The 21,928-nt window shown below is 45.9% G+C and overlaps 1 long non-coding RNA gene across 1 annotated transcript; it reads right to left on the bottom strand.

Annotated features, from left to right (window-relative positions):
• Window positions 1-16,201: 16,201 nt before the first annotated feature.
• On the bottom strand, window positions 16,202-21,555 carry LOC140694463 (uncharacterized). Its single transcript, XR_012070102.1, has 3 exons — window positions 21,478-21,555; window positions 16,468-16,615; window positions 16,202-16,299 (listed from the first exon to the last, which is right to left on the bottom strand). It is a non-coding gene; the product is annotated as an uncharacterized lncRNA (long non-coding RNA).
• Between the last annotated feature and the right edge of the window lie 373 nt (window positions 21,556-21,928).

Genomic DNA, 21,928 nt, shown 5'->3' on the forward strand with positions numbered 1-21,928 from the left:
TCTCAAACCGAGCGGGGGCCACCCCGGCCCTTCCAGCAGAGCAGCCCTGGACCTGACGCCCTCCCAGACCATCACCTTGGCAACCGCGCGCAGACGTCCATCCACTCCCTTCCAGGCTTCATAAGCGCTGTTGGGGAAAACGAGGCCGTCTGAGCGTCCGTCTCAGGAAAACACTGATTGAATGAAGTGAAGAACCATCTACGCTCCTTGGATTTTCCATCTGAATCCCTTCCCATGTTTCTAGGGCCAAGGACCAGACAGTGTGTTGGTTTGTCTTCAAGAGACTCACTTGCCAGTTTCCACTCGATCCAATTTCACTGTTTCACTCTTTAAATATTTTCTGAGCCCTTAAACTTTTCAAGACTGTGGAAAATGTTTTAAAAAGAAGCCTTGCGTCTCCCTGAACGAGCTGACATTCAGGAATAACATACGGGAAGAGTGCCCCTTCCTAACGCCCAGCAGCGACCCGGATGGGCGCTCCAGTGACGGCGTGCTGCGGTAAACCTCCTCTGCCGGGTGGCCCAGCGTGGGTCGGCCTCAGGCTCTGCAGGCACAGGGAGACCTGAGGTCCCCTTCACCGCTCCCACTCCCATCTGCGAAATGACAGAGGTAGAGACAATTTCTTAACTCCCACCCAGGGCAGACTCCTAAGACTCACAGCTGCCCAGAGGGGCTCAGGACACATGCGCTCCCAGTGCTGCTGGACCCGGGAGAAGGGAGAAATCAGAGCCAGAAATGCATTTAAGAGTGCATCCTGAGGGAACGTCCTCTGCTCTCGGTGCCAGGAGAGGAATCTGCTCCTGGTCCTTCAGGTAAATAGAAGTTATTGAGTGCAGTCACTGAACATCACGTGACAGCTGTGCTTGGCTCTCAGCGTCTTTCCCCCGTTCTCTTCCCATCTGGACGGAGAGCTTCCTTCCTGGTTTCATTCCTAGACATTTCTACAGTCTATGGTTATAGGATTTTTAGAGCTGGAAGGGAATTTTTGAGTTGGTCGAGTTTAATTTCCTCCAATTTCCTTCCTCTGAAAGCCTGCCTGACACTCCAGTCACCCTCAAGCCGTTTCTCTCTCCGCTGACTATTTTGTTTCACTTATTAGGTACTTAAATCGTAGCTTGGACACTGCAATATTCGTGCATAAGATTTTCCTCTTCCTAAGATCCCTCAAGACAGACGTGTCTTCAGTTTCTTAGAATTCTCTGTAGACTCTAGCAGCGTTTCCCTCTTAACATTTACTGAATAATCATTTATTAAGCGTCTACTGGACATCAGACCGTGTGTGGGTCCTAGGGTCACAAAGGTGATTAGTACATAGTCCTCGTCCGCACAAGCTTCACAGTCTGATAGGTACTTATGCTGGAGCAACGCATTTGTTAGGGTTTCGATGACATCCACCCTCAGGGGAAAGATGAAGCGACACAGGCTGGATGCAAGAAGCATTCGTTAAGGACCTAACAGGTTAGACTGTCATGCCCCACCCAGTTACTATGCTGATGTCAGTCCATAAGGCAGGTCCCAGCCTCAAGGTGGCCCTGCCCCTGCTCCATCTGCATCATCTAAAGGACGTGGCTGTCAAGTCTGTGGTGAAGAGGAATTGTCAGCTCCTTGAATTATTAAGTTAGGATCCAAAAGGAATTCCTTAGGTTGAAATAATAACCTGCATCTAGGAAAGTGAGATTCCCAGGATGAAAGAGGATCCTGGGTGTGAACACCACAAACCCAGTGCATGAGGGTAGCATCAGGGAATGTGCTGTGCGTCTCCAGGGACAGTGTGTTCAGCCTGAAACAACTCATATATATGTATGTGTATATATATAAAAATTACATATATACACACACACATACATAATTTTTTTTAATCTCAGCGGAGTATCTGGAACAGGCAACACCTGCAATAGGAAATACCTGCAGTGTTGAACTGAGGTGTGGATGTCACCCTGATGAGAAAGAACACAGTCAGACAAGATTACACACAGAGCAGGGGACCTGAGCGTCCCAGTGATGCAGACTCACCTCCTAAGAGGAAGGACGGAAGGAAGTGAGGGTGTTTTCCCCGAAGAGGAAAAGAAATAGGAACACCGCGTCGTCTTCAGTTGTCTGGAAGGCTGTGAAGGAGAGATTCAGGATGCTCTCCGTGAATCTAAAGAGATGCTGGGGAATTCATGAAGATAAATTTCAGTATGAGAATGACTTTTCAACCAGCCACCTAAATAGACCCACTTGGGAGGCGGATGGAAGAAACAGTTGAAGGAAACCCCAATTTTCCAGTGCCTCCTCCCTGCCAACCTTTCCACTACGCAGTAGGGAAATGGCTCTGACTCTGTTTCAGGAACACTGTGGAGATTTTATGAGTATGATTTGGGGCCTCAAGTATACATTAAGAAGCATTTGTGTTGTTCAGAATACGTGATGCCACGTACATAAAAATTTCACCACTGTGCACCTCCTTTGGAAGATGATGTTAGAAGGGCCATGGGCTAAATCTGTTCTGAAGGTGATGCTTGTGTTAAGAGCTGATCTAGTGCCCAAAGGAAAGTTTTCATAGTTCTCAGAAAGTCGGAGACGTGGGGAGGGAGGGGGGTGTCCCACATAGCCAAGAGGAACAGAGGCTCCACACAAGGACACTCTGTGACCCCCACCCGAAGGGAACCGTCCTTCACCAACACACTGAACTGACAGGACACCAGGTAGCTGCGGGGTTTCCTCTTTCTCTTTTCCCAGTTTTACTGAGAAATAATTGCCATTCATCACTGTTGCATTTGAATATGTGCAGCATGAAGGTTTCATTGGCATTTATGGTGGAATAATGACCATAGAAGGTTTAGTTAACAGGCATTATCTCATGTAGACTCAAAAAAAGAAAAAGAAGAAGAAAAAAGTGTTTCCTGGCAATGAGAAATCTTAGGCTCTGCTCCCTTAACTGCCACATCCTGTGTCACAGGGCAGCGTTAACCGTGGTCACGCTGCAGTCCATCACGTCCCCGTACTGCTTCCCTCGCCTCTGGACATTGGTGCCTTTTGACCATCTTCCTCCAATTTCCTTCCCCCACCCCCACCTCTGGTGACCACAGATCTGCTTCCTTTTTCTACCAGGTTGGTGGGTTTTGTTTTTCCTAAGATTCTACCTACAAGTGAGATCACACAGTATTTGTCTTTCTCTGTCTTATTTCACTCAGCAGAATGGATTTTCCACAAAGACCCAGTGATGTTGCAAATGGTAGGATTTCCTTGGTTTTTATGGCTGGATAATATTCCTGTGTGTGTGTGTGTAACATATATGTGTAACTTCTTCATTATCCATTCACCCATCAGTGCACACAGGTTGCCTCCATGCCTTGGTATTGTGAATAGCGCTGCTGTGAGCAAGGGATGCAGGTACATTTTTTTGAGTTGTTTCTTTGTTTGTTTGTTTCTTTTGGATAAATACCCCAAATGGGGTTGCTGGATCACATGGTAGTTTTAACTTTCTAAGGAGCCTCTATATTGAGTTCTGCGGCGGCTGCCCCAGGGAGCTGGTCCTTTCCTGTCCCCTCATGTCCACCCACCCGAGGACAGGGGGACACAAAGGAGGAGCAGAAACAGTGAGGTGTGCCCAGAGACTGCCACGCCTGTCTCCGCCTTCCCGAGAGAGCCCTAGGAGACAAAGGGAAAGGTTTGGAACCAGCTAGCAGACTGAAATTCTATTCAAACTGCAGCTCAGAGAGTTGTCAGTCACTGGCAGCGATCACCACATCAGGAGGCTTCTGGGGACTTGGCAGAGAGCAGGGCCACCAGCATCAGACAGGTGCTAACGAGAGCAATCTTCCAGCCTCTTTCCTGTCCTGGGATCCTGGGTTTGAAGTGCTCTCTGTCGCCCAGGCTGGTGCCCTTCGTGCTGAGGTCTCGGTGAACGTCTGCCTGCCTTGCTGGGAACTTGTAAATGCTCAGCAGCGAAAGGTCCTCTTATTCACTCGAGCATCAACATCAGACCAAATTACACCCATGTGAGCAGAGTCTCCTGATAATTTTGACGAGCTTGTGCAGAGGAGAAGCTGTGTGTGTGTGCGTGCTTTCACACGTTCACATGGCCAAGCCCATGCTCTGGGACACACACGCTCTGCTAAAACATGCTGTCTGCGGAAGAGGGGGGCCACTGCGCCAGCACAAGTGTGTTATGCAGAACATTGGCATCGGCAGAGCTCCCTACCACCCCAAAGCCGTAATCTGCTTGGCAGGCATGAGGGATGCCACACAACCCCAAGGTTAATTGGGAACAAGGCGGTAAGCACTGGCCTCTCCTGGGCACACTTCGTACTTAGAAGCTGTCTGAGAACAAAGTCCACTTCATCATTAACAGATAGAACTGCGATCTGACCTCTGAAAGGTATAGAGAAATGATGACAAGTTGAACAAAATTTTTAGAAAATTGCACAGCCTTTTTATTTTAAAACATTGAAGGATGTAGGGAGTTGGATGGTCAGTCACCCACGACTCCCAAACCGGAGGGAGAGGCGTGAGGTCATGGAGCCACACAAAGGCCTTTCCAACCGCCCTGACATTGCCCACATCCTGACCCTTGTGGGGTCTCCCTGCCCCTGAAGCTCGTTACAGTCTTAATATGCAGGCTTACCAGCTCTGCTGGGTCCAGGATGGATACACCACATTACACAGATAACCCCCAAGCCAGAGTCAAGAAACAAAGATGCGGGTTGTACACTGAGGATCGCTTCAACTCATTTCTTAAGTTTGACTTCAGTAAAACAATGCACAGTGGAAAAATAAGAGGAAGGAGGTGGGTGATGGGGGGCAAGTGAAGGAGGAATATAGAAAAGCATTACCACGAGGGACATTTTGCAGCAGCAAATGCGAATGAGGATGATGACTAAGATAAACTGGTGAATAAACAGAATGAAGATTTAGTCCAGAGCAAACGGGAAATGTTTGAACAGAATGAATTGAGCCCCCAGAAGGGAACTGGGGACGCTGAAAACAACCGAGCCACGAAAAGAGAAAGGACAGGTGATGCAGGGAAGGAAGGAGATTGACGAGGGGTCGACAGGAAGGAACAAAATCATTGTAAACCGTAAGAAGACGTGGAAAAGCTTTTCTAATCAGTGGTTGCTGCCTTTGCCCCTAAGAGCTCAAACAAAGGAAGACGAGATGCCCCAAAATGATGATTTATGCATTCCCCTTGCTTTGGTGGGGCTCTCCTGGCGAAGTTCCAGCAGCTTTGCCATTTTAAAGAACAGGGATTTGAGAGTGAGGCTGCTCTGAGGATTTGGCCCTGTAATCTCCTTTAATGTTTCTGTTGCAGCAAAGGTCACTCAATTCAGCTATTTATAAAATTGCCATTAGTCTTGGCGATCGGAAGCCACGGCAGACAGGGGGCGGGGCGGCTGTGATGGAGACCACGCCTGAGACGTAAAGGGCCCCTCCGGGTTCCGTCACCTCTGAAGGTGTGATCACCGCTCGGCTGCACCAGGCCTCCCTCTTCCTTCCGACTCTGGGTGTCCATCCAAACACAAACCAAAATTTCAGTCACAGGCCTTAATGGTTGATTTAAACAAAGCCGTACTCTGCTGGATGTGGTATCAAAGGATGGGGGCAGAAATGTCAGGGCCTGTGCTGGGCCCCCGGTACATTATCTATCATTTCACAATAGCTTAGGCTGCCTCTCTGCCCTGCAACTCATTGCCCTGTGACAGTTCCCGCTGACGGGGCTTCTGCGAGGTCCCAGGTCCTTTCCTGATGGTGATACTATCTCTCCTGGTGATCCCAGCCCTGCAAGTTGATCTCAGTATCCCCACCTGACGTCTGAGACAGCCGGGCCTCTGAGGGTTTGAACTATCCGAGGACGTACACCTCATAAGTGTCGCGGGTGAGCCCGGAACCCAGGGTGACCCAGGGCCAACTGCCTGCTTGCTTTCAGCCTCACGACATTAGCCAGATCTTGCAAGTTATGTTTCCCATATTTGCAACCTGCTCTAGACTAAACTAGAGGAGACGACTTCAGCAGATTCAGGGTGTTTTACCACATGCTGCGCTATGCCAGGCTCAGGGTAGAGACAGGAGGGAGAGCATGGCCGTTTCTCCCTTGAAGACGCTCGCTGTTAAAGGAAGGCCGCAGACACTGAGTGTCCCCGTGCACTGGGGCCCCGGGGAAGGCCTCCCGGGCCTCCTGAAACTGGTTCACACTGGCCCCTTCAGAGCCAGTAAAAACATGTTTGTTTGTTGAATAAAAATTCTTCTTTTTCAAGGAAACTCGAAAGCTGAGCTAGTCTTCCCAGCACCATCCGCACCCCAAATACCAAGCTGCCTCTGCCAAGCCTCTTCCCGGGGCCCTGGGGCCAAGCTGCACGCGGTTCGCTAGACCGAGCCTCAAGTCCTGGCCGCCCCCTTCCCAGCGAGAAGCTCCGTGGAAGCTGCCTCACCCCTCACCGAGGCGGGGGGGCAACGGTGGGGGGCCCTACCTGCCCAGGCTGCCTTGACCTCAGCGCAGCGGAGGAGGGGCTTTCCGCGAACTTCACTCCCAGCCCAGCCTCTGTCTGTCCCCCCGGGTCCTGTCCCTAGTCCGGCACGGCCATGCAGGGGGACAAGCAGGCGCTGCCCCACCAGGTGACGCACGGGTGCCGACAGGAGCTTTCCTCCCAAAATGCCTCCCTCGCGGGCTGGTCTCGCTGCCAGAAGGGCCACCGTTTGGAGGGACAGGGGACAAGGGTATCTTGTACTGACCTTTGTCATAAATGGATGCCCACGGAATAAAGCATGGAAGGCCCTTTTTGCCATCCTTTCATTCCACACCCACAGGCATCTCCAGAGGCAATCAGCACTGGAGGACTGAAGTGCCCCCTCCCCAGTCTTTTTCAGTGAATTTAGTTAAGCAGTCAGGCTTTTGTAAAAATGGACTCAGTCTCCTGTTGGTGAGCGTTTCATTGGTCTGTGATGTTTACAATTACAGAAAAAGTTGCAACTCACGTGCCAGCATATAAATCCTTAGGCACCTATGGGAGTATTTCTGAAAGATAATTTCTTAAAAATGGAATTGCCAGGTACAAGGACTATGCATTTCAAACACTCAAAGATTCTTGTGGAAATTCTGTAAGTCAGGGGGCTGAATTCCAGTGAGTTCACAGAAACTGACTTACCATGAAGCCTGCCTCTCATGCACTCAGTCCAGAAAGATAGCTGGGTACCCCATCCACCAGGCATCCGAACACCGCCTACTGCGTGTGTCCTGTGAGTAAACGGTGGCTGATCACCGTTGCTCTGACTCATTCTCAACCACTTGAAAGTAGGAGCTGGACATAGTCACAGGAAGTGTTCATTGGAGGGGACGTGGGACCAGGGTGCGGAGAGGTGGTGGCGTTAGAGGTCTGGGTGCTGGAAGGCAGAGCAGGGGGCACTGACCGCGGGTGACGAAGGGAAAGTGTGACAGAAGAGCGATGCCTACAGTCCCCTCACAGGCTGACTGACAGCTACCTGCCCAGAGCCACCTCCCTTGCATTTTCTCCCTGACAGAGATGCTCTCACAAGACCGTGGAGGCGGAGGGGGACAGTCAGACTGGAGGTGGAAGGCCATCACCACAGGAGAGGAAAGCACTGTTTCAGAGCGGTTGTCTCCGCGCTGATGGAATCTCTTAGTGAAGTGCTTCATCCAGTGAGGGTAACTTCCTTTCCGCTCCCTCCCCCAAGCCTTCTGAGAGAGCCTCTGTGCGAAACACAACCAGTGGACCCTTGAAGGCACTGCCCCTCCCTGTCCTTCTGACAGGCCACTGTCACTGCAGCCACCTCCCCGTCCCCGAGTTTAATGCACAGTGAGGGCCAGCCCCCTTTCCAGGTCTGTCCCTTTTCATACCCTGCTCCCTGGGCCAGGAGTGCTGTTCCACCAACCCATCATCCCCACCCCCCGGGCCAACGACTCTCATCCCTCGAGTCTGAACGGAAAGGCCAGTCTCCCGGGATGCTGCCCCGATCCCTCCCCAGCGTGGCCGCTCAGCTCCTCCCACCCAGTAGTCTCAGGGCCTCCAACCCCTCTGCTCCAGTGGAGCGCAAGTCACTGTCTGATGATGCCTTGCCCGTCTACATCCAGATGAAGGAAACCGGGACAGAGGCCGTGTGCCTGCCTTGAGCAGCAGAGCCCCGACAGCAGGGCACACCATGGGGACAGAGTAGGTCGTGTAGAGTGAGCAGACAGAAGGACGGCTGGAGAGACGCACGGGCAGAAAGCTGAAAACCGGCCATCAGAAACGATGAGCTGTGTCGAAAAAGCTGACTAATCCATAACCAGAAAAATCAGTTTCTGAATATTAGGAGTTTAGCTAACTGGTCTTGAACTAGTTTGGTGAAAAATTATGTAGAAGAACATTCAGAAATCACCATGAGATAAGGAACTCTCACCAGTCAAAAGAAAACCCTGCTTGCACAGTCACATAAAATATTTTAAAAATTAAATGTATCATAATTCAGACACGAGTTGATCAAAAGTATAAATACATTTAAATATATAATAAAACATTAAATCTATGGTGAGGGCAGTTTTATTCTTCAATGGAATTCACAATTAAAACTAAAGAATTAGTTTCATGACAACAAAGGGTTGAAAATATTTTGGGATCTTTCATGTATTAGAGCAAGAAAGCTATTTCAAACTGATTAAATCATAGTCTTCCATTTATAAAGAATTAATTTTAACATTCCTGGAATGACAGAGTCTTTGAAACTTTTGATCAAATAAAGTATTAAATAAAATTTAATAACAATTCGAGTTGAGATTTATCTTCATTTTCAACTCTAAGTTTATTTTACAGAAATCGTTTTATCTAAGACACTCAAACGTATTAATTGTAAATGAAACATTACCTCTCTGATAAAAACGCAATTAGCCCTTCCACTTTTTTAGACTTGTGTACTGTATTATTTACCTGAGAAGCTGGAATGACTTAAAACTCTCCATGTAATTACATAATTGGGTGGTTTCTTTAAATGAGGCTCACTCAAACAAAAAAATGGCTGTTTTATCATGCCAATATATTATCAAACTGTAGACATTCCAATAAAATTCTGGCCAAGACTCATGTTAAATATACAGAAGATGCCATTTAGATTTTAGTCTAATAAGAATTTGGTAAACACTACATCAACGAACTTCACTAGCGAAAGACTCACCTAATATTGCATAAATCATAAAGATTATATACTGGGTGATGAAGTAAAAATAAACCTTTTCTCAAAAGCATGAAAAATCAGATCGACCTAAAACATTTAAATTTATGATAGAGTTGCATCTAGCTTCTGGAATTATATTCTAGTCAACATTAAAGTCGTCAGTCACTCTCTTGATCACAATCCAGTTACGGACTTTCCTCTAAGCCATCAAGGGTTGAAATATCCGTAATATTTTTATAAAAGTAGATTTTATAATATCTCCAGCCAAGAATTTCTGTGTGGATAAATAGTCACTTATCCTACCACAGGTGGTCCCTTCAAAACCCTTCACCTTTTAACTTAGAATTATAGATGGATACCAGTTGGGTTGATTTTCCAAGAACTAAATCAAAAAGCACTTCAGAGCCTTTAAATAGATCTTTTCTAAAATCAGTTCAAGAGTTTATTTTTATGAGCCACAAAAAGAATGACTGAATCTCACAAGATTTAAAACCTTTTAGACATGCCCTATGGCGAGAGCGACTTGTTTTCATGAGGAGTGGAAACAAAGCACCAAGCAAACAATAGACATTTTTCCCACCAAAGGACAGAGTCTGTGTGCTGCTGTCTTCCCGGCTTAAATATGTTCCATGTTCTTTTCACCCTAAACTCATTTGGCTTGAGTTGTTGATCAAAGAAAGTTATGCATGAGAGACCATCCTGTTCAGGAATGAGGGTCTGTCATGCCCTGAAATGTCTCTGTGATTTATAATATATGAACTCTGTGTGAAAAGAGGTAAATAAATTAACGCAATTTCAAAAAAGCAGGAAAACATGCTGTGTGTACAATTTATTGGTCACACAGCCATGGATGTTATATTCTGATCCAATTTTAATTTTTAAAAATGCTTGGATGACACGGGCAGAAACTGTCCTAAATGTAAGAACACACACACACACACACACGTCAAATATAACAGAATCACACTGGAGAAAAATTTTTTCTGCTTATATGCCTTTTAAACATGAATTTGATGCTTTCAGGTTCTTGTTGGTGTAACTAAGCAGCTTGTCCTTAGTTAATATTTTTCACTTTTGGCTTTGATTCCTGCAAGTAATTTGCAGTTCGCCAGTAACTTTGAGACAAAAAATTTTCTCCGCTAAACTAGGAGAAGTTTAAGCCACATCAGTAACAAATAGAGAGAGAAAAAAAGAGATGTCAGTTCAGTTCAGGATATTCGTGTGCACTGAAAGTCTGGACCATTCCCCTCCTTTGTGGGAAAGAGGAAGGGGCTTGCTAAACTGAGGGCAACAGAAATTACTGGAATAATTTTACAAGTCCTCCTAAGTCAGGGTTGTATAATGGCTTAAAGGTTGTTTTTTGAAATTTTTAAATGAGAACTCAGATGAACTCAGAGTTGTAAGTAAATGGCAATGCCTATTTCCAGCCAAATACAAATAAATTATTTGGGGACTGCTTGTGATTTGAGATATCTTTGTACATTCTTCCTCTCCATTATGATGGAAAATCATGTCAGTTTGAGACAGTGAAATTAAAAATTATTAGGAAGGCTTGAAATAAACTTGCAAGTATTGCAAGTCTTGTATATTATTATTAAGTTAGGAAATTGTCCTAAAAATTAAAATGTTCGATTATTCTTGTGAATTGGGTCACATTTTCTTCAAAGAGAATCTGAGAGAGTTTATTTAAAAATGCAATCAAGACTTAAAAAAAATAACAGTTGGAAAAAGTTGGATAGAAAGAAAATGAAGGTCAAAAAATAAGGTGAAACCAGTGTCAAGAATAATAAATGTGGTGAATCACGTAGACACATACATATTTTCAGAATTACATTGTGAATTTGACCCTGAGCAACCTGGCAGCCAAGGCAAAATTGCATCAGCCAAAATCTAGCCAGCAATCCAGGAGGGTAGATTTTGGAAAGGACTAAGACAAATTCCTTCCCTGAATCTTCATAAAGGAAACACTAAGGGACAGGGTAACATCCACAAATGTCAAAAAGTCCTATTTTTGCAACATCCTCAATAAAAGCCAATGGTATAGTGTCCGAGTTCCATTCATTAAAGAACTCTTTGTAAGGGCAAGTTTATGTCATCCATGTTGTCACTTTCTAGTAACTTAACTACTGGGGTCCTGAGGGATCCGCCATTCTTCAGCACACATTCTCCAATGGAAATTAAATACCATGATGTCCTCAGTTCAAGACGTCTACAATTCTTCCCACTGTAAATGGAATTTAGAACCTAGTTTCATGTTATTCTCCGTTTGGAGCTCTGTCGCTAATTTAAGCATAGCTCATCACCAGAACCTATTTGCCCAGTGATCAAAGGATGACTTTGGGGTCATTGCTATAGAATTTTCCATTCCTCACTATTCAAACTGCAAGACCCCCAAAATCGGAGGCTCCCTTTCATGCCTTTGAGATACAACTCTTGGGGATATGCCATTTATTGAGAGCTTGAAGTACAGAGCATCAATAAATAAACTGTACTGAAGGACAGATGATTCTGAAAAGACCTCCCCACTCCTGCTTCTTGACATCTAAGTCAGGGTTTGGGGCTTAGCGTCCCCCTTGGAAATCTTCGGAACGCTCCCCTTCTCCAGGCTACCCCACTCTGTCTGGACGTAGAGGTGGAGGGTATATGTGGCCACTTCCCCACCAGGCATTAAATATTAATAATAACCTATTCATTTTGGTGAGTTGGGGAACACAATGAGAATTTAATTACTCTGCTAAGAGCAATTCAAATTAGACTATCAAAAGACATTTTATAAGCTTTTCATTTCTACTCCCAAGCTCTTTAGTCTGGCTAATTTAGTCCAAGACTCCAGCTGGAAGGCAAACTTGTAATTTGGAGGTAAGTTGGGCTTTCCAATTGAAGTCCCCCTCCCTCCCTACTTTTTATTACAGCCAAATGCAACATGCTGTTTTAAGATTCTCTGGATTGTAAACATTTATGTCCAATCCTCCTTTAAAATCATTTTTCTTTTCCAAACCGTAAGAGGCTAGACCTATTAAAAAGTTTAAAATTTCCGAGGTCTTAGTTTAGGAGGAAGAACAAAAATGGGTCCTCCTAGTCAACCTTTTGCAAGCACCAATTCAAGGCTCTGTTTTTACCGAAGAACCTTTTTCTAAATTTATTTCCAGCTACTTTTGTTTTCCTTGAGGGACCTTTGAAACACTATATTGCTACTTTTCATGTTTTTTATTTGCCCTGTGGAACAATAAAAGCTCAAAGGTTCATAAATATGCATTCTGTAAATGTATTATGCTGACAAAGTGTTGCTCAGATAGCTGTTTTTGCCCTTGGGGAGTGAATGAGTTTACAGCATGCTGAAACAACACTGCGAGGTGGAAAGAGAGGAAAGAGAAAAGGAGAACAGAGGAAATGGAAAAGAGGAGGAAGAGGAAAACCTGCAGAGAAACACAAAGGAGGAGACGGAAATGAGGGAACGCTGAAAAGCCGCAACAGCCAACGGGGGCCAGAAGGAATCCACGGCGAATGAAAACTGCACAGGAAAAGTCAAGGCAGACGTGCCGCCATGTTTTATAAACGTTTTATGATGTCAAGAAAGAGAAAGAGACATTTTTCTACCGAAGATTCACGGTGGCTTCTTTCCCCTGAACGTGAGTTGCATGGAGCAATACGCGGCATTGGGGCTCTAATCTGCGCCAGGCTTTTATTACAATAAAATTGGAACACAAGCTTTTTGTCCTTATTAATCCTGATTCCCTCTGGAATTAATCCAGTTCTGCTTCATTCAATTCAAATTAAGTAAACCATAGGTCTGATGATCAGCACTACGCAGGACCGGAAGGAGAAGCACGTGTCAGCGACAGAGGTGAGAACACCCAGACACACACACCTCCGGTGAAGGGCGGGATGGGCCCCACGCAGGTGCCAGGGGGCGAACGCTCTGATCTGGATCGAGCTTGTCGGGGGCAGAAGTGGTTACTGGTCAGCTCTGTGCTAATTTCCATCCTCAGGGGAAATCAACAATGAGATTTAGAAAGTCTTTACATTTTTTAAAATAAAAAATTAATTTTTATACCCAAAACAATAAAAATTGGAAAGAAAAGTAAACAAAATAACATTTGCCACCTAAGGAAAAATATGTAAAAAATGGTAAAATTGCCAAAAATATTGAAGATAACAAGATTCATTGGGTAGTTTCCAGTCTGTCAGTGATTATGGCCAGTCGTTTTATGCCACAGACCTTTCTATTAAATGCTCAGTGAAAACACTGAACATAACAGGCATCTGTGACTTGGATTAAAGACAATGAGTGTTTTATGTAAAAGCTATTCACCATCAGCTAAGCATCACGGTTTACCTTCTTGACCTCTTACTCCTCCACAGAATTCTCAACCACTGTTAGCTGGGAAGAAATTCTCTCCCAATCTACTGCCTTAATTATTTTGCTTTCTTCAAGGTTTCCTCAAAATCCCATCATTAGGAAGCCAAAATATCTTTTCTATACTTTATAAGAGTTATCATTTCCTTTGGATTCCTGCTTCGCTGGCGGAGCAGACACTGAGAGCCTGACACAACAGCACAGAGCTCTTCTCCGAGGAGAGCCTTCCTGCAGAGAAAGGACACACTAACCATCACGGGAGGCGGTGAGCACTCTGAGAGCGAGAAATCCAAACTGCAACAGGAAGTGCTTAATTCTACCCAAGAGGAACACAGAGAGGTTGATATTTGAACCAGATCCTAAAGGTTCACCAAACAGAGAAATGGGGTAGAGACACCAAGACGTAGAACACGTCCAGGGAGCTGACAGGAGCATAAGGCAGTCAGATCACAGGTTTAAAAGAATGAGGGGCAGGAGGGACAAAGATGGACGGCAGAGAGGAGGCCACGGGGGAAAAGCTCCATAAGCCACCGGGGTGTGGCCTGCACCCTAAAGGCCAGTGGCTTTCAAATGTCCGACCACAAGGCACAGAAGGACACGCTTCCTACATAGCCCAGCTCAAATGCGTGCGTAATCACTAAAATACAAGTTTTACATGACATAACTTACCCTTTCAATGTGTGAAGCATGGATATTTCTATCCTATTTGATTCTATCCTATTTCATTTTGTGAAGGTCTGTTATAACCCACCCAATGGACTGTGACCTCGATTTGAAAAAAAAAAATGGCTGTAGGCAATGGGCTTTAGAAAGTAAATAATACACTTAATCTGAATTTTGGAAAGAGAGCTAGTGACAGAGGAGGAGTTTGGGAGGTAGGCAGGCTGGTTAGGACAGCCAGGAGAGCGGTCCAGGCAACAGATTCAGAGTTAAGACAGCGAGAAGCAGAGTGTACTTAATGTCAGATTAAAGAATTCATTCACATGAAGGGTCAGGTGGTTTTCTACACTGCCACTCCCAGGATTATTTACATTTTCAAAGAAGACCTTTAAGAAAGGAGATTCTTAGGACAAAGGAATAGCTCCTTAAGAGGGGAGATAACTTAGAAACACACCTTCCTAGAGCTACTCAGCATAAGCTCCCAAGGGGAGCCTCTGTGCGTGATCTGGGCTTTGATTAAGCACAGAAATTGGGGGCAGAAGGACTGTTAATAGAAATGGGTATAAACAAGAAGGATAAATTCATGGTAATACGTGGCTTTGTCTGCAGTTCCATCTCAAGGAATCTCATCTCTCCCGTGTCAGGGCTGGGGTTGCCTCTGATGTACTGCAGTCTGAGATACTGTGGTCTGAGAAATCTGTCATTTATGTATTTTCAAACTATGTGTGAAGTGAGGACTTGACAAACTGTAGGAAGAAGACAACCTCTCTGCATCTGAATTTCTGTGTGTCAATTTATCTTTTACTCTAACATTTTTTTTAATTGTATGAATTATGTTAAAATGATACAAAGGAAAAAAAACAGTCATTGTCTCTACCATATCAATTATTTCCTCTTTTCTCCTTAGTTGTAGTCATAATATAAGTACAATTTGAATTCCCTTTTTCATGACCTTCAACACGTCCACATTGCTATATGGCCTTTGTAGAACTGAAGCCACAGACATTTTCCAGTTCCCACTTACAAGTATTTACAAATCTCCCCCCATTTTTCTCAGACTCAGTTTTAAATTCACACTTCCATGCAAGTCCCAATTATCAAAGGAGGGGATGAATTTGAAATGGTAGAAACATGTTGTGATTCGCCTAAGGTCTCTCAGAAAGTTAGTTCTGGAATTTGAATTCAATGCTGCGTTCACATCAGATCCTTTAAACTAGGGTTCAAGGTTGAGCCTTTTCTGGATGGCAGGTGTGAGGAGCGATTTCGAGGTAATGCTGCAATCCACAGACAAGAAATAGAGTGAAATTATTCTTCATTTCACTGCTTCATCTAGTCTAAACGAGTATTTAGATCGAGCGCAAACCCTCTTGTTAAGCAAACAGCCTCCTTCTCTCCAGGTTGCCAGACCCTCTTCAAAGGCCTTTTGTTTTATGTGGTCTTCAGTATTTCCCCATTTCACTCACAGGCTATTCCCTCAGCCCAAATGACATTCCCGTACGTGTGAGCCTTTTATTATAATGCTTTCCCTTCTTTCTTACTTTGATTTCATCCCCTTTTACCTTCTTCCTGCTTTCTGAAGAGCGCCCTTCTCTTCTGAAGCAGTTTCATCTCATCGCTGAGGCTCCTTTAAGGAAAAGGTTAAAAGCCGTCTTTCATGTGCTCCCTGCCCACCGTCCCCCGAGCATCCAACATAATCAGGTACTGCGGTAGCTAAAAACAAAGCAAAATAAGGCCCCCGAGTGTACCTTGTTTATTTTTTATATTTATTTATTTATTTGTTGTGCTTTGCATTTAGAAGGTTGATTCCGAGAATTTTTCTTGATTCTAGGGCAGTCGTGGGTATGGATACTGAAATAAAATGCTACTATTTGGAGAAAAGGAAGAAAGGTGAACTGTCATGCAGGATTCTCTCAGCCAGGAATCTCCGTTAACAAGGACCTGCACACTCGGTGCGCTGATAATCTGCTACCGTGATGACAGGTCTGGGCTGCGGCGGGCTCGCTGACCCCCAGTGGAGAAGTCAAAGACCATCGCGTGCAGCAGTGCCACGAAGACGCTCCTGATTCCTGGAAAACTGGTTTTCCCCCGACGCAGTAGGTGAGAACTGTACATCAATTCATCATCCACACAGTCAGAAACTTTTGGGAAAATCCAAAAATACCAACATCAAAACATATCACGTATCCCGTGCCCATGGATTTATTCATGAATTAAGTGGTTACGCTTGTGTCTGTTCTCTGCTGAGATTCGTGCTAAAATCTTTAAAGGTAAAGATCTGCATTCTGAGCTCACCCACATGCTCGCACCTCCAGAGCCGGCAGTTTGCTCTGTGCCCTCAACTCTGGCAGAGTCTCTGTCATCTCCAGGCTGTAGCCTTCATCACCTCTGCCCAGAGCTCCCTTCTGCCACCTCTCCCGCTCCTGCTGTGGGCTCCTGCTCAACTGGATTCCTTCACTGGTAGAAAAAGTATAAATACATATTTTATATAAAATACATGTATGTAAAATTATCTTTCAATATTTTATGAAAAATATTTATATTTTATTATATCTAATTTTAGATGTATTTTATATTACTAAAAATTTATATATACACACGTATCTATGCCATCCTTAGCTTCTCAGAATGGGGACAAGTTCCACTGGGCTTCCTCTATTATTCCTCTCACCACATATCCATTATATAATATATATGCCACTATATATTCCTCTAAGTATAGTGGCATTTTGAACTTCCATTCACAAAGTGTTCACCCATTCCTGCCCCACCCCCATTTTCTCAAAACTGGCCTTAAATTCACGTATCAGTGTAATGCCCATGCCTGAATCACGACACGTGTAACATAATCACTGGCCAAGAAGCACTATGGCATAAAGATTAAGAGCTGAGTCCTAACGTGAGGCCACCATGGTTCAAATCCCAGCTGTGTGATGTTGGGGGAGTTGCTTAACCTCTCTGTGCCTCAGTTTCTTCATGCAGAATAAGGATATGAACAACTCACCTCACGGGGTTGTTGAAAGGACTAGGTGTGTTAACACACGCTGTTTAGAACAGCTCCTGGTACATCATAAGCGCAGTAAATGGCAGCTTTGATTAGAATTTTTTTTCTGGTAAATGGTGAGCCCTGCGAAAGTCGTGATGCTGTCTGTCTGCCCCACCATCCACCGTGTCTGGCCCAGGTCTTGGCGCATGGTATGCTTAATGAAGGAACACAGCTGAACCCCAAACCCCAGAAGCTTACAGCCAGGAGGACCAGAGGAGCAGCTGCAACCAACACGCCGTGGCAGAGAACGTCACCGCTGAGATGGGTGCCCAGGGCCGGGGTCGGGGGGATGGCTAACTCAGGTGAAGACTGAGGGCGGGCTATCTGCGGGCAGGGGGTTGGGGGGATGTTTAGAATACCTCTTCAGCATCACAGACGTTGGGATTTCAACCTCAATTGCCTCCTGGAATCATCCTCCTCAATCCCAAATCCACACAGGTCCCCAGCATGCAGGTCCCCTCCACCCCAGAAATGTTTTTCTTTCAAAATACGTCCCATGCCACAGTCGTCTGAGATGGAGGCAGAGCCAAGGAAAAACAAGCAAAATCTTTCTCAACGTGACAGAACCTTAAATATCATCAAGATCAATACTGAATGTTAGTGCTAGAAACATGGCCACCCTCATGGAACCTCCCTGTGACGGCGCCGTTCCCTGCGTGAGTCCGGAGCACACGCATGTCTGCTCCCGTGCAGACTGTGGGGCATTTTTAATTTTAGTATTTAATCAGCTCACAATGTTGTGTTCATTTCTGGTGTCCAGCAAAACGACTCAGTTATTCATACACATATATGTATTCTTTTTCACATTCTTTTTCATTATAGGCTATTATGAGGCATTAATATTGTTCCCCATGCTCTGCTGTAGCCATCATTAAAAAGTCCACAAACAATCAACGCTGGAGAGGCTGTGGAGAAAAGGGAGCCTCCTACGCTGCTGGTGGGGATGCGGTTTGGTGCAGCCGCTGTGGAGAACAGTCTGGAGTTTCCTTAAAAACGCTAAAAATAGACCCTATGACCCAGCAATCCCTCTCCTGGGCATAGATCTGCAGGAAACTCTGATTCAAAAAGATACTGACGTTTAGCGTGCCTCCAGGGAACACCAGACCCAGAATACGATGTGCACGGGGCCTCTGGAGTTGGGCAGCGAGGAATGCTTGACTGGACCTTCCCCTTCAGTCTTCAAAGAAGAGAAGTTAAAGGGCTCGAGACTTCTTGGGGATTAGAAGTTAATTTTTTTTCCTAAACGCAGCCATCTTCCATTTTTATTCATCACGTCTATGTTTGCCTACAAATCAGACAAGCTGCATATGCTCCACATACTACGTGGAAACCTCACCATGTGAGCCCCACTGTAAAACTGGTGACAGACCCTGCTAAGCACTTATTTTAAGCATAACACTAAACGCGGTGCCAAAGGCTACAAAGAAGCATTGTCTCTTCCTTCGAAATGCCTGTGGTAGGCTGAACACAAGCCCTGAAGACAGCCAGCTCCTAATTCTGGAGCCTGTGACGCTCACATTATGTGACAAAAGGGACTTGACAGGTGTGGCGAAGTTACAGACCTTCAGGTGGGAATATTCCCCTGCGCTATCCGGACGGACACTGAAGGTAATCACCAATGTCCTTGTAAAATGGGGACCGAGAGATTGACTGCAGATCAAAGACAAAGGGCCCAGAAATTGGAGCATGGTGGCCAGAAGCAAAGAAATGCCAGCAGCCACCAGAAGTTCGAAGAGGCAGGGAAGCAGACCCCCTCCCGGGGAAAGCAGCCCTGCCCACACCTTGGCTGAGCCCCGAAGGTGTCAGCCCACATTTCTGGTCTCCGGAAGTAGGAGAGAACACACTTCTGTTCTTAAGAGACACCAAGGTGCCGTGATTTTTTAAAGCAGCAGTGAGAAGGCTCGCAGGATGCCGTCCACGTTGAAGGCATCAGACAACAGTCTAGGAGGGAAGCCAACGCGTCCTCCCCAGGAGAGGAACGAGTGATCCCGCTCCTGATATGAGCAAATGAAGAGGCGTGGGAAGCAGAGGGTCCACGAAGCCGCAGGCAGGAGAGAGCATTTAAACTGGGTCTGTTAAACGGGGCCAAGAGGGTGGTGCTGGGAGTGATCTCAAACCAGGGAACGCGGCTTGCAGCCCGCCCAGTCTGGAGGGAGAGAGGTGTTTGCACAGCACCAGCTCACGTGATACTCAACGCAGCTGCTGCCGGCTGGGGGTTGCAGAAGGCTCGCATCAGAGACAACCGGCCACAGATGGAGAACTCGACCTCTGCAGGTATCATTACCACGGTGACGCTGTCTGCATTACCAATATCACAATAAACAATACCAACCTTCTTTTGGAACAGTGCCTTTAGAGCTGGAGAAATGTGGCTTTTAAACGGCTCCCTTCTACACTAGGCTTGTAATTACCAACAAGTCGCTTCACCTGGTTTCCAGACAACGCAAATTTCCAAGGGCTGCTGTGAGGATTACATGACAGGGTAGAGAGCACGCACCTGGGGCGAGGAGCGCCTGTGGCTGGTTCTTAATATTACCCATCCTTCGACAAGCCCATGAGGTAGCTCTACACCGCCAGCCTCAACAGGTCCCCCTTCCCTGCATCACTGGATTGACCACCGCTGCCCACTCCTCTGGCACAAATAAGGACCAGGGCCCAAGGCACACTGCGCGCTGGTGGGTAAGCGTGGTGGACATCAGCCCCACGTGGACACTGAACATTCACAACGTGGCCAGTCGGAACCGGGATGGGCCTCAGGTATACAGTACGTACCAGATTGGAAGACTGCATGTGAGAAGGGAATGCAAATACCTCAGTCATTTTATATTGATCACCTAATTGAATGCAATCAATGGAAGATACGTTCGGTTAAATATAAGACATCATTAAATTCATCGCACCTTTTCCTCTTTCCTTTCTAATGTGGTTTCTAGAAAATTTAAAATTACAGCAGCAACTCATCTTTGCAGTTGGGCGGCAGCATGGATCTAGAGTGGGGCCCTTCTGTTCCTAGCAGGGGTGACGTGCCCCGAGCAGGGATCAGCCAGGTTCCTCCACACATTGGCTCGTCACCCATTACACTTGTATTGTCATGCATGACGCAACTTGATTAAATATTAAAATGTAAAACAAAAAGAGGCTTTTATTTCTAGGAGATACTTGAAAATGGCAAGTTGCTCAAATAAATTACTACCAAGTTAAGTGTAGATGTGACGAATGTGAAAGATGGAGACAAATTGGAAGTGTGTCAAGGGGCACTGTATTGAGTTTCTTACATGAGGCACTTTGTTATTTCCCACTTGACAAATAAAAACTGGAAGTCTATCTAATACGTGATAGGCATGATTTAGGTCAGAAAGTTCATGCTAATCAGCAAAACCTATCCAGGAAATTGACACTGGTCTGGCACCAAAAGCTTGTTGAATGAATGCACTATTAGACATTTGAAATAAAATTAAAATTTTGTGTTGCACAGATCTCATTTTTATATTTTCCCACATAAATTACTTTTCTCATTAATTAACAACCAGTCCTAATTAGACTGGGTTAGAGGACTTCTTGGTCCTCTAATTACTGATAATATCTTATTATTTATTAAGAGAAAGAAAACCAAACAGCTGAAGACACTTGTTCAAGATGGCATCGAGCATAAACACTTTGGGGCCAAACTCAGTCACAAATCTCTGTGAACCCAAAGCCAAAGATTCTTCCATTTTGCTGCACAATCTCCTGGTTTATAAAAAACAACTTTGGTCAAGATCTACATTTGAATGAAAATAACCCTGTCATCGTAATTCCCCTAAAACACGATCGCTATGGGGTTAATTCACGAGAGCAAAATCAGCCTCCAACCACATTTTCAAAAGAGAGCCTTCATTTGCCATATACCATTAAATTATCCTTAAAGAAAACCCAGCTTACTCCAGGTGCAATTAAATTTTCCCATTTGGCCGTTTCCTTCTCCTTTAGGAAGCCCAAGCGGTCAATACGGAGCATAACGAAGCCCGGCTATTGACCTCTGCCGGTCGATACGGGCGCTCGATATTCGTCAGACAGAGCTCAGCTGTCAGATCTGCACTTGAGGAAAAGATTACTGCTTCAGTCCTCCTCACTCACTCCAGGAACCACCGGACCCCCGGGGGCCTTCTGCGAGGCCCACCTGTCACACTCAAGGCGCCGCGGCCGTCACAGGCAATACTGACCTGGGACGCCGTCCTGCCGGGCCGAGAAGGTGCCCCCGGCCTGAGAGTCTGTGCTCTGGCCCCGGACTTACCCTCATCCTCGCCGGTCGGCTCCCTTGGGAGAACAAGAGACTGCGACGAACGTCCGGGCCGGGCGGGGTGAGTCTGACCAGCGATGGCGTACAGAATCCCACGTTTATCCCGTCATGAAGTCCGAGTAGGCCTCTCGTTCTAAAAGACAATGAATACTTGGCGTTTTCAGTGGCCAAATGGAAAGACGATGGAAACCATTCAGACAGACCGACGAAAATGCGCCCTCACCCGGTGGCCGCCTTCGAGCAGCAGGAAGGGGGGGCTTTCTCTTCCACAGGCACCGCGTTCCCGCTGCGCCGCTCAAAGCAGGAGGCAGGGGGCGCCCTGCGCCCCGACTCGCCCGCACGGGCGAGCTCACGGCCACCGTGCGCAGGCGGGGCCGAGCAACACAACGCAAAGCAAATGTTTAATGGGGAGATCCTGGCAGAAAACTGTGCACAACAAGGTAGC

This window comes from Vicugna pacos, unplaced genomic scaffold (genome assembly GCF_048564905.1).
Source record: "Vicugna pacos unplaced genomic scaffold, VicPac4 scaffold_21, whole genome shotgun sequence".
Classification (NCBI taxonomy): domain Eukaryota; kingdom Metazoa; phylum Chordata; class Mammalia; order Artiodactyla; family Camelidae; genus Vicugna; species Vicugna pacos.